At 42.3% G+C, this 11,951-nt stretch overlaps 1 long non-coding RNA gene across 2 annotated transcripts; it reads right to left on the bottom strand.

Moving 5' to 3' along the window:
* Positions 1 to 574: 574 nt before the first annotated feature.
* LOC134554650 (uncharacterized) lies at positions 575 to 10,478 on the bottom strand. Of its 2 annotated transcripts, XR_010081301.1 has the most exons (4): positions 8,849 to 10,478; positions 8,594 to 8,719; positions 6,722 to 7,050; positions 575 to 6,560 (listed from the first exon to the last, which is right to left on the bottom strand). It is a non-coding gene; the product is annotated as an uncharacterized LOC134554650 (long non-coding RNA). The 2 variants fall into 2 exon arrangements; XR_010081300.1 differs by having other exon boundaries at positions 575 to 7,050; positions 8,849 to 10,472.
* Positions 10,479 to 11,951: the final 1,473 nt, after the last annotated feature.

Genomic DNA, 11,951 nt, shown 5'->3' with positions numbered 1-11,951 from the left:
TAAATAAGAGGAGAAGTTTGTTTGTGGCTACAAGCATGTGAGTAATTTGGGGGTGTGGCACAGCAGGTTTAAGGGTGGCAGTCTGCTCACTGGAAGAAGAGAATAAAAAGAGAGTTTAAAGGCGATGCCAGTGTGCTAACATGTGTTCATTGGAAGGTGGCTTAAGCCATTGTCATCTTCCATAAATAAAGACATACTACGTGCTGTGGGAGTGATAGGCCAAGAATAAGCACGAGGTGTCGTTGAGGGCCACATCTGTCCAGTTTTGCATTTGCTCCTAATCCAAGCACTGATTCCCCCTCTTCCCTTCATTGCCCTTCATCAAGGTGCCTTGTGCCTCCCACATGCTGCAGGGAGATGCTGACAATGTGGTATAGATCAGACAACGCATCGGGAAGGGAAAAATTCGACATTGACTAATGCCCGATTAAATCATATGTTTGGGATCTCTTGGGTCACGAACTGTGAGAACTTTCCACGAAAATTATGAGCCATAACTCAGGCAGGCAGCTCTGGGACAGCTGCGCAGCTGCACCACGAGGCATGCGAGCTACCCTTCTGCACTCCAGGTTGATTTTTTTTTTTTTTTTTTTTTTAACTTTTATTTTTCTTTTTTTTCGCGGTCACTCGGGCTGCGAGCCGCAGGTGAGGCCGGAGCCGCGGCGCCGCGGGCGGCCCCGAGGGGGCGCTGTGGGCACGGCCCGCGCGGCTGGGCCGATCCCGGCCCCGCTGCCCGGCCTTCTCCCGCCGGGAAGGAGCGCCAGCGTCGCGCCTCCCGGGCACCGGCAGCGCCTCCGCTCCCTGCTGCCGTCAGGGCACACGGTGGTGGCCCGGGGAGACGGTGGGGACGCCTCCCTTCCTGCGGTGGACGGAGGTCAGTGGCAAACTTGGCGTAGGGCGACAAGTTTTTTTTCCGTGCACCCCTTGTCCGGCTCCCTGCTTGGAGAGAAGTGCCCCACTGCGTGTACCTGTGCCCAGGACTGTAAATTGTACTTCCCGGGAGGAGAGAGCTGGAGGAGCAGTGGGGTGCTCTGCTGGCACCCTGTGACGCTGTTGTGCTTGCTCCGTGTTGCAAAGGGATGCAAGACGTATGGAGCTGCAAAAGAACGGGCTTAAATAGTTTATTTATCAGGGGGACTTAGGCTGCAACAATATGTGATTTCAAGAATCTCAGAGGTTTTCTCAGCAAGACTTTCTGGGGTAAAATTTTAAAAAAGAAAATACTATCAGGGATCAAACAAGACACTCTCTGTGTCTCACTTCTCCCACACTGTGTTTGAAGGGAAAGAGAAGCATGAGAAACAGGCAAACACAGATTAATCCCTTCCTGCCAAAATTTCCGTTAGAAAACACCTCCGTCTCCTACTTTTACCATTAGACTCCTTGGCTGCTTTGCGGGATGGATTTGATACATTGATTCTATTATGGCAGAGCTTGCGAAGAGTGAAAGAACATGAAATATAGTCCCCCAAAGAGCAGATTTCTTGGGCTAGGAAGATTCTTACAGACTAGCAGGAGAAGGAGAGCACTAGCAAGTATGCTAAATAAAAGCAGATACCAATCATAAGCAATTACATATGTGCTTAAAAATTCCCCTCCTGACATCTTTACATTTGCTGGTGGAAGTCACCTTATGAATATCAGCAGATGAATTATTCTATATGGGTAAAGAGTTGAAAAAGCAAAGGACATCTCACTTTTTCCTTTAACCTTGGGGAATAGAAAAGATCTGGCTCTTGCATCTTTTTTGAGAATACAGTGACTGTAAGGGAAAAACTCATATGCATTGGAAGGCTTCTGAATACATCTAAATAACAGGCATATCAATGAAATGCCAGACTTTGGCTGAACGATAACCTGTATATAAATCATACGCTGCTCTGTTTACCTTGAATATATGCTGAACTGCAAATCTAGCTCTGCTGAGAATTTTGCATAGGTGGATGAAAACAGACTGGTGAAGAAGTACATCTGCCTTGTCCATTTTTTGTACAAGCAGAGTTAAACTGATGGTTTGAAACCTGCAATGGAAACTGGGAATCTGTTTATATTGTCTAGAAGAGCATCTCTGTCTATTTGTTTGTAGTTAGAACTAATATCTTTTGGTCATCCAAGTATTAATTCTAAATAATATTTGCCGTGAATGTAATTGCCTGTCTGAGTAACACACACTGTCTTGCAATCAGTCTAGCTTTTTGAGAAGGTGTTAATTATTCTCACTCCTTAGCTGAACAGTTTCAGAGCATAACTTTCAGCCTGCGGTTTGATTGCAAACTTTCTCCTTTGAATATTCGTTATGCATCTCAGATGTCTAAACATACAGCGTGGTATTGTTTCTGGCTGCTGAGCGTGTGATTCAGATTTTTAAGCAGTAGATGGATAATTGGCAAGTAACAAACTTTCAATACAAATTAATCATTCTGGCATCATGGAAAATGCAGGATTCTCAAGGATTTCCAGAAATACCTACTGGCTATATGAATATTCTGAAATAATGAATAGCATTACTCACAGCCAACTGAAGTTGGCTGTCAGCTTGGCAGTCATGCCTGCAAAATATTTTTGAATAAGGTTTATGCCTGTTTGTTTTTTTCTGTTCAGCTAAAACAAGTGCTATCACTTCCTAACTCGTGATGAACTCAGTGTTGCCAAATCCTGTGATTTTTATCGCAGGTCTCGTGATACTTGATGGGTTTTTTTTCCCTGTAACTTCTTGGAGACATTTAATTAGGGGAGAATCTCAGTTTTCATTTTTATAGAAATCAGTTTCTACTCCTCAGACTGTGAAGAAGTTTGAAAGTATGACCCGGGGGCATTCTAAAGACAGCCACAAACCCCAGAAAAAATAAAAATGTTTCCAATTTTTTTTTTCTCATGGCAATTCCTCAAACATCTGATTCCTGATTCATGACTTCTGAATATTTAAGGATGGGACTATCCTTAATGAATTTTTCCCTTTCCCTCCCTCAGTTTGAAACACCGATACATTTTCTTCAAAGGGGAGGACTCACTGTTGTGGAGACACAGTGAGGCCACGTGGACAAGGTTCAAAGCACCCCCTCGCCACCTGTACTCTCAACTCAGCCCCACTGTGATCTGAATGCATTTTTTGCTTCATGTTATTTCTCTCAAAGGTCAAATTCTTTGGTTCCCAAGTGCAATGAAAGGTATTACACACCGTGCTCTTACAAGGTGACCCTCCCTAAGGCCTGAAACAGGAGAACCATTGCCTTCTCAGGATAACCTGCCATGAACATTAAAGAGTGAAGCTGTGCATGACCAACCTCGTATGGTGTGGGGGAATGCAGGCGTTCACAAGAAAATCTTTCAGTTATGGGAACAGGAGATCACCAGGCTGTTCACAGATGAATATTCCTTGGATGTTACACTCATCATCAAGTACTTCCCTCTCATCCCACTTTTTACTTAATAATGCATGAAACATTCCCAGTTTCTGTGACTGTACACGCTGTTTGTAAATGTTTCCAAAAGGGAAAGCATGTATTGCTGCGAGGGTAACTAATATACAGCTGATGGGTTTTTCAAACTGTTTGCTTAGGTATTTTCAGAGCTTGCTGAAAAGCAATATTTACAGTTTATGATGAGTCTTTTTCATTTTTTTAGAAATTTGACTTTGTTCCAATTGGCCTGAAAACTACTTTTTTTTTAATATATATTTCCTATGAACTGGAAAAATGTCCTCCAGAGACATTGGCAAGGGATGTCTCATGCACCAGTCAAACTGAAGAGAAAGTCTGTCTGACTTTTCAGCCTCTTCTCCACCCTTCCAAATATTTTGCTGCTCTCTTTCCCTGCTGCCAAGCTGTAGTGCCACCATCCCTGTAACATGGCCCAACCTCTCTCTGGCCTGGACATTCCTGGCCTTCCTCTTCTTTCTGCCCCTTAACCATCCTCCTCACTACTGCATCTATCTGCAGAGTATGAGAGGAAGTATTTAGAAACAGAAAATTCACTTTGGGCCTCCTCCAAAACTGGTGGATATCCAGGAACAAGGGCAGAACCTAGGAGAGGGAGACAGCTCTTTCCCTGGCTTGCAAGAAAACATTTTTAGCAGGGATGAGGCTTTTCCTTCCTCCCCTATGGGCCCTTTCTAAGAAAATTGATGATTAAATGAATGATTGCTACTGATCCTGCTGTTTATGCCTAATCTGAAAGAAAGGCTCTGATTTATTAAAAGGGGTAATTAAGAAAATAAAATTATTTTGTCACAGAATGCAAGGCTGAAAAGGTATCTGGCTAAACTAAACCCGAAGGACAAACACATTTACTGCCCTGGCCTGCATCTCTTCTTTGAGCTAAATGACATCTTTTGCCTGCAGACTTTCCCTTAACTTGTGAGAAGTTTTGATCCTGATCTGGCCATTGCAGCTGAAATGAGAAGGGGAAAAAATTGCCAGTAAGGGAAAGGCTCTATAAAATAGACTATAGTGGAAGGAAATTAAAGATAAGGAGAGCTATGAGAGACTCACTGTTGAAATGCACATTTTACTGACAGGGCCTTCACAACAAAGAATGATAAAAAGGAGCGGGGGAATATCCTGCATACATGGGAAGTCAGAGAGCTTTCTTCTAAGTGCAGGAAAAGGCACTGTGTGTGACAGAAGGCCTGGAGCCCCTTCTCCCTCTAAGTGACCCACAGTGTGGATGGGTACCATTTCAAGTGGATTTGTCTGAAATCTCTTCCCCACCAGCTGACTGGCCTGCATGGTGAGGCTGTGGGGTGATGGAGGGGTGCCCATTCCCGCTTACCACGGTGTCAGATTCTGTGGCAGCCACCTGTGGGCTGGCATGCAGATGCCTGTGTTCTCGCTTGATGAGTCAGGAAATCCTGCCTTGTCCTCTGAGCATAAGTTAAAAAATGCTGATTTAATGTTTTTGAGGGATTTGACTGGAGTATTTGGGGAGGTTTCTTTCCAGTCAAAACAAAACAAAACAAAAACCCCAAACGACATTGCCAGATGCTACACTGCTGGTGTATTATAAAACAAAGAAATCTGTAATTTTGTCACAGATACATCTGGGACGGGGCTGATGGAATCAGGCTGAGGAATCAGAGCCTTCAAAGAGACCACGAAACAGGCTGTGCAATAAGCCTATTTTTTTAATATATGATTAGAGATAGTTAAGCATGTGAATTTGTATCACAAAATAAGCTTCGGGGTTCTTTTCCTGATGAAGCACAAAAAGCAATATTTAGATGGGAAATGTTGGAAGTTGCTGGCCTGATCCTTGTGTCCCATGTGCCTACCACAGTGACTCATGGAAGCTGTGGTTCTCGTGATCTGCTTTCCTCCAGGGCTGGCGCCCCCCATTCAGATGACTCTTTCCATCGTGAGCTGCGGGAGTCCAAATAAAAAGAATACTGTGGTGCACTGTGGAAAATGTGTTCAAGCCTAAGAGCCAAAGAGGAAGGAGAAGGGGGGCTCACAGCACTTGAATTACTGCTCCCATGAGACAATAGGACTAAGAAGATGACTGGGAAATGAGGCTGAAAAGAGACACTAAGATTTCTCTTATGACCGCTTTTTGTGAGTTGTGTTAGCAAATCCTGGAGCTAAAAATCTTAATTTTTGTGATGGGAAATCAGAAACTTCTGAGAAAATCAAAATTTTCCCATGGAAGGCGCATTTGGCAGAACTCAAGTTTTCCTTTAGCAAAAGCGGTGACTCTTCAATGAGCTTTCTGATCCGTTCTGCTTCCCATATTTAGCCCTGTTTCAAGTGGGACTGAGTGTGGGGTGTAGTTACTGCTGCCACAACTATGCTTATGCAGATGCCTCATTAACCAGTTTGATCAGCTGTCTCTGGGCTTCTCTCTGCAGATGTGCTTGCAATTCTTTTCTGAAAATGCTGCTTTAAAAGTTCTGGCTCCCCAGCGGCTGAACAGTAAGACTAGCACAGCATTATGAGTGATGACAGGTGGTGTCCCTTCTCTTCCCTCTAGCTGAAGTTCTGAGCCCATGTACTTGGCAGGGTGATGCAGCAAACCAGAAGAAGTCTAGTAGAACCTATTTACTACAATTTCAGGCTTTTCTGTGTAAGCTTCCGTGCTGAAATATAGAACTCGAGTGTTCAGTAGTCACAACAAAGCTTATTCTGGGGCTACATCGCTTCTAGAGTGAAACATGAGCGTAGTCTGTGAAAATGGATCCCTTTATGAGTTCCTGGTCTAGTGGACTTGTAAAAATAATTAACAGGGTGTCCACCAAGCCATACCTCTGTGAGACATGCTGATGCTTTCATTTTTGTCAAGCTGGGATTGAGGAATTTTTCATAAACCCCAGATCACAAACTTTGTCTGAGTCTTTAATGTCATTTTGAAGGAAAATCCCACACCTGATCCCTACAGAGATGTCCTTGATGGTGACTCAGTTGAATTTGAAGATTCAAAGTATTTGAAGCATCTTCCTACCCCTTCCATATGGGCAATAGGAGAGAGGGTGAGGTGGTGCAAAATCTGCTGACTTCAGCATCCTGTGAACTTTCCTCTTTGTAAGTGACACTCCTCTTTTAAGTGGCTCCTTCTATCTCAAGTGGCACCTGTTTAGTCAGATAGGAGAATGATGTGCTGTGAGAAATGGAGTTCTACCAGAGGGCTGAGCGTTTTTAAGGGGAAAATACTACCTCTTAGGTACTCTGCTTAGCCCCAGAAAGCAATGCATGATTCTGCCTTTGCTAACACTATGGTGGAAGTCACTCACCTGCCATCATGCTGGCCCTGTGAAATTTATTTTATGGGTGTTGCACAGTATCTTCTCTTCCCTGGGCAACAGCATTTTAAATATAATTGGCACTGGAGAGCAGAACGTCACTGAATAGAGAGAATATCATGTTGTTCTTCTGAAAGCAGGAGATATATGTATGCTGCACTGTAGATTTCCAATGCACAGAGGATGTGCCACCAGAGCTCATGGAAGTTACAGATCCTTATAGTTGCTCTGCTGTCCTCCAAACCTAACATTACGTTTTCGTGTTTGACTTGGTCCAAGAGCTTCTTCAAGAGCTTTATAAAATTCCAAGGAGAAAGTGCCTGCAGTGTAAAATTAGAAACAGGAAATGACCAATTCAATCATTTGGCCTTTGACCAAGAGCCACCTCCACTAGGGGTAACACTCACTTTCCCAGTGACCAGACAATGTCAGGAAAAAGGAAGGTGAGGGAAAAGGGGGTAACACTCACTTTCCCAGTGACTAGGAAGATCAGAGAAGACAGGGCAAAGCAGATAATTGGCTTTGATGAACTACTTCAAGTGACCAGGAACAGGGGCTAAAATGGTAGTTTGGTCATTTTATAGATACATGGATTATTTAATTGGAGTAAATTAATAGTAGCACCTTAATAATTTTTCTCTCCTGAGTAACTAAGTAACAGAGAAGAGTAATAGAGAACAGAAACCTATAGATGACAGGCATAACAAAAGAAGTTTGCAAATAAGGAGGAGAGATTTGGACTGGCTTATAAGAGGCAGTGGGCTTCTTCCTCTAAAGAAAACAAGAGTGGCTTTTAGAATGATGAGCTTGGCAGTTCATTTTCTGTTCTTTGCACTGAAACTGTGAGTCTTATTTGGACCATGAAACTCCTAAGGAAACATGAAATGCTACCACAAGAATAAATGTAATAAAATCTGAAAGGCAGTAGGGGAAAGGACATATTTTGTAGACTTTGTTCCATATAAATGAGTGACTAAAACTTGGAAAAGATAAGTAGCTTAGCATTTCCATCTCTTCAGTTCACAATGAAAATTCTCAAGCTCTCCATAACTCTTTTAGATAAATTAGGACATATCCAAGTTAAACATGCAGATATTTATAACATGGAAAAATATCGAGTTCAGTGCAAGTAAGAGGAATCAGGAAGCTGAACTGGGAAGATACCCAGGTTTGCAGATCTGGAAACAGGGTAGGGGAGAGGAAAACAGCTTGAAAGGAGATGTGTGAGACCACAAACACTTTGCATGCTTGATCCAGTCAGGGAAGGGAGCTGTTTCTTATCCCTTTTTTTTGTAAGGTAACTTGATTTCTGCAGGTGGAAAAGCTTCTCTGCGAATGAAAGCAGTCTTTGGGTATCACTTGGGTAGGCCAAGAATAATGAACAGTGTCCATGTATTTTTCCTGTTTGGGAGTGATTTCATTTTGGTTTTTTTCTTAATTTTAAAGTACTTTTTCTGCGGTTACCTTTACTGTTTTATCCTGGGAGAGATACAATATATCACTGGGGAAGGGAAATTACAAAAAAAAAAGTAACAGCCTATTAAAAAATGGCTCAGTTTCATCAGGCCTTTCTTTTAGAACTGGACATTTGAGGAGGTGTGCATGTGCCAGTTCTTAAAGGGATAAAGAAACTCCATAATTTGGTGGCAAATGGTAAAGGCTAGGGCCCTGTGCTTGGGTATTATGGGGTGGTCTGTTGCCTTTATGTGCATAATTGCAAACATCAGGAAGAGAACAGAGCATGACTCAATCTGCAGAATGAACTACGTGACCAGCAGCAAAACTCACCGAGTTCCCCCTGCCCTCCCCTTTTATAGGAGTTTCCATGTTTTGGGGAGGAAAGGAAAAAGAATAGCTAATTACCTTGAATGGTGCATTCTGCAGCAGAGAATGGAAATTAGGTCTGCATGAGAGATTGGCACTGGGAGAACAGAGGATGCAGAGCCAGCTGAGAAGCAGTTCTGGAGTTCGGTTTATTTTGATTCAAACCTGTGAGAAGAGGATGCTGTAATTTGTCATTATTTTTATTGTTTACAGGGGAAAATAAGCTAGGCCCAGAGAGCTCTCTGAGTTGTCCTACACAGAGAGCCTGGGGAGTCCCACAGGAACAGGGCTTACCCTTGCTACTTTCTCTCCGCCACCCGCAGCTGCTCTTTCACACCGCTCAGCTTCCACTGCTCCCCTTTTTTGGAGGAAAAGGGAAACTGCTGAAGACTCCTCAAGGGACACTGGACCTTCTTTCCTTGTGCTTGGAGAACAGGGGAAAAATACTGGACCACTTTTTCTGTGCCAAAGAGCGAGAGGCAGATGAAGGTCTTCACCCTTCTGTCCTTCAGGGTAAGGTGGAAGCTGGGAGCAGAGCCTGTGCCTCTGCTTGCTGGTGAGCACAGCACACTGTGCTTAGAGGAGGTTTCCCTTGTTATCCCTGCAGAGAGTGCTGGGGGCAAAGGAAACACAGCTACCTGTCCCAGTGGGTGATGGTCCTGGCTCCAGTGCCAGCTGAGAACCAGCGGAGTAGTGCTGCACAGGAACCAGTCAGCATGAGGCCAGGTAGGGATGCAGGGAACCCAGCCACCAACTTAACTGCTGTTCAGGCACTTCAATTCACATATTCAACAGTCCTGAGAAGTACAGAAGCAGCCTCAGTTCCAAGCTGTCCCTTTTTTGTGTCAGGTAATTTAATTTCTTCCTGGAGGGACCAACGTTCAGATGATGAAAAGCCTTTGTCTTTGCATGGGGCTGTGTGAGATGGCAGCAGATGAAATCTCCCAGAATCAAAGAAAACATGACCACCAGCTAGGTCCAAGTTACCATCCTTTGGATTTCTGTGCAGACTGCAGCTGTCCTGCTGGTGCCCTTTCCAAAATCAAAGCCCTCTACTCTGACAGCCAGTTAGCGGGACTACAGCTGCCTCTTGGAGAGGAGTGAAACAAGCTGGCATGAGTTATCTTGTGTTCTCTCAATGGAAAGTTACGTTTTCCTTCTATGACAGCATCCACTTGGGATACTAAAATAACTTTTCAGTGCCTAATTAAGCTTCCACATCCTTATTGGGAAAAGATGGTGGTATAGAAGGACTGAGATCTGCCCAATACAAAATAAAGGTAGTCAGGGGATACAGACCGAGAATCCTGACTCAAGGGCCCCACAAGCTAATACCAGGCAACCCAAATTTGCCTGGATGTAGGAAGAGACACCTGCAGTGAAGCGACTTTCATTCAGGGATTTTGGCCTCAGCCTAAAGAAAGATAATTGAAATGCTTTTTTGGTTTGGGGTTTTTTTTAGCATTGGTAACCATTCTAAATTAAAAAAAACAAAAACACCAAAGCTCATCGTAATTGTTTCTATAATTTCTCTCCCAGAGGTTTTAATTTTTTTTAATCAAAGAAGTAATTTATTTTTTTTTTTCTTTTTGATGCAGTCATCTGTCCTGGGAATAGGAGAGGGTCAGGGAAAGTCTGACAGTATAACGGAAAAAGAATTCCTTTCCAGATACTGTGGAAAAAAAAATCTGCTAAGTCTATAGCAATTATTTTCTATATTGCTAGTCAATATACAGGGACAACAAAGTTTAACCATATATTCTGAACTTACACTTCTATTCTGATGAGTCAAGTGGTTTAAACTACTCTTTCTCTCCTCCTTCCCTCCTTACTTCCATACTTTGCTGTCTTTTTTTTGCCATATTCCAAAACTGTGTAATGGCTTTAATTGATCAGAAAAATCATTGTCTGCAACAGAATTTGTAATGGAGAACTTTCCTCTGGTCTTGTCTATGAATAGATTGAAAAGACAACAAATAAATTATCTGGAATTTTGTGTTGATCACTGTAAACTTGATGTTCTTGTTCATAATGCATGCAGTGTTTACATTCATAATATTTATATGTATATGTGTAGTACTCCAAGTGTAATCACCAAAAAGTTAAATTTACAGGCATACTTATGTATCTGTAGAAAAGGTTTTATGTATAACACTTGTGGATACTTGGGGTTTACAGAACTGTTCCTTCTCTGAAGTTGATGGAGTTAGTCTTGACACATACCAGGGTGTTAGGATTCCCTAGTTTAAGTAGTCCAGGAATACTGGTTTTTATCAAGGTGGCAAGGTGACTCCACAGTTGCATCAAAGCTGCAAGAAACTTTTTAAATTGTAAGTGTCATGAGATTCTCGAATTGAACCTTGAAGGAAGGTGTATTTTACATGTGTGGAATTGCTTTTATTTGTGGGTAGAAAAGATAAGCATGGGGATAGATGACTTTGCAAGGTTAACTAAGCATTTAAGTTGAATAAAATCACTCAAATGAGGTTTTCCTGCTCAAGGAATTTGTTTTTACCTCTTAAAAATAGTAAAATTCAGGCTCTGTTACTAGAGGCCATGACTAGAAGTACACTGCAGACTGTTAATTCATCAGATTAGTTTTTTTGGGACTATTCTTTTTGTTTTGGTTTGGTTGATCTTTAGGTTTTTTCATTTGAAAGCTTGTCTCTCCTTTGTACCAAGTGTATTAAATAAAAATAAGTACAGGCTGTGGTATCTGTTCTGGCTGCTAATGAAATTATTCTGTGCTTGAGTCTAATTTCTTATTGACCTTAGAAACTCAACTGTCAAAAGCTAAGAAATTTGTGTACTTTTCTAAAGATGAGTGGTGTATCAATTACCATGTAATTGCGTTACAAAGGAAATATGGGTCTTATTTGTAGGGTTTCATTTTATTGCCACCTAAATTCATGAAGTTAATTTAAAGATACTTGTGATTTTCACAGGCCTTGGAGCAGTTTTTGTAAATAACTGCAAAAACACTCCAGAATCCTTCCATCAGAGTATGCTATAGTTATGGTGAGTACCTAAAATATTTGTTCTGATTAAAAAAAAAAAAACAATCTAAATTTTGGTGGTGTCTTGGGTTGAAAAATGTAACCAAAAATGTGTATTCTATTTTCATCTGTTGAAGCCGGTTGGGAGATATTGTTCTTTGTCTCTTGCAACTCTAGGGATAGAAAGAGGGTAGATGCCTTCTGTTAATGAGACACCTGATAACACCAGATAAGGCAGTGCCTCCTTATCTCTTCCTCCACCCACCCTGCTCCGAGGAATATCACCAGTGAATGGGCCATTCAAGGCCTCTCACATGACTGATAACATTACCTCATTCCACTGTGAGATGCTCCACCCAGTAGGAGGAGCCAAAGCCTTTCCACTGAGATAAAACCAGCAA

Source organism: Prinia subflava, chromosome 1, assembly GCF_021018805.1.
Source record: "Prinia subflava isolate CZ2003 ecotype Zambia chromosome 1, Cam_Psub_1.2, whole genome shotgun sequence".
NCBI lineage: Eukaryota > Metazoa > Chordata > Aves > Passeriformes > Cisticolidae > Prinia > Prinia subflava.
The sequence above is the reverse complement of the archived record's forward strand: the minus strand, read 5'-3'. Positions and strand labels throughout refer to the sequence as shown.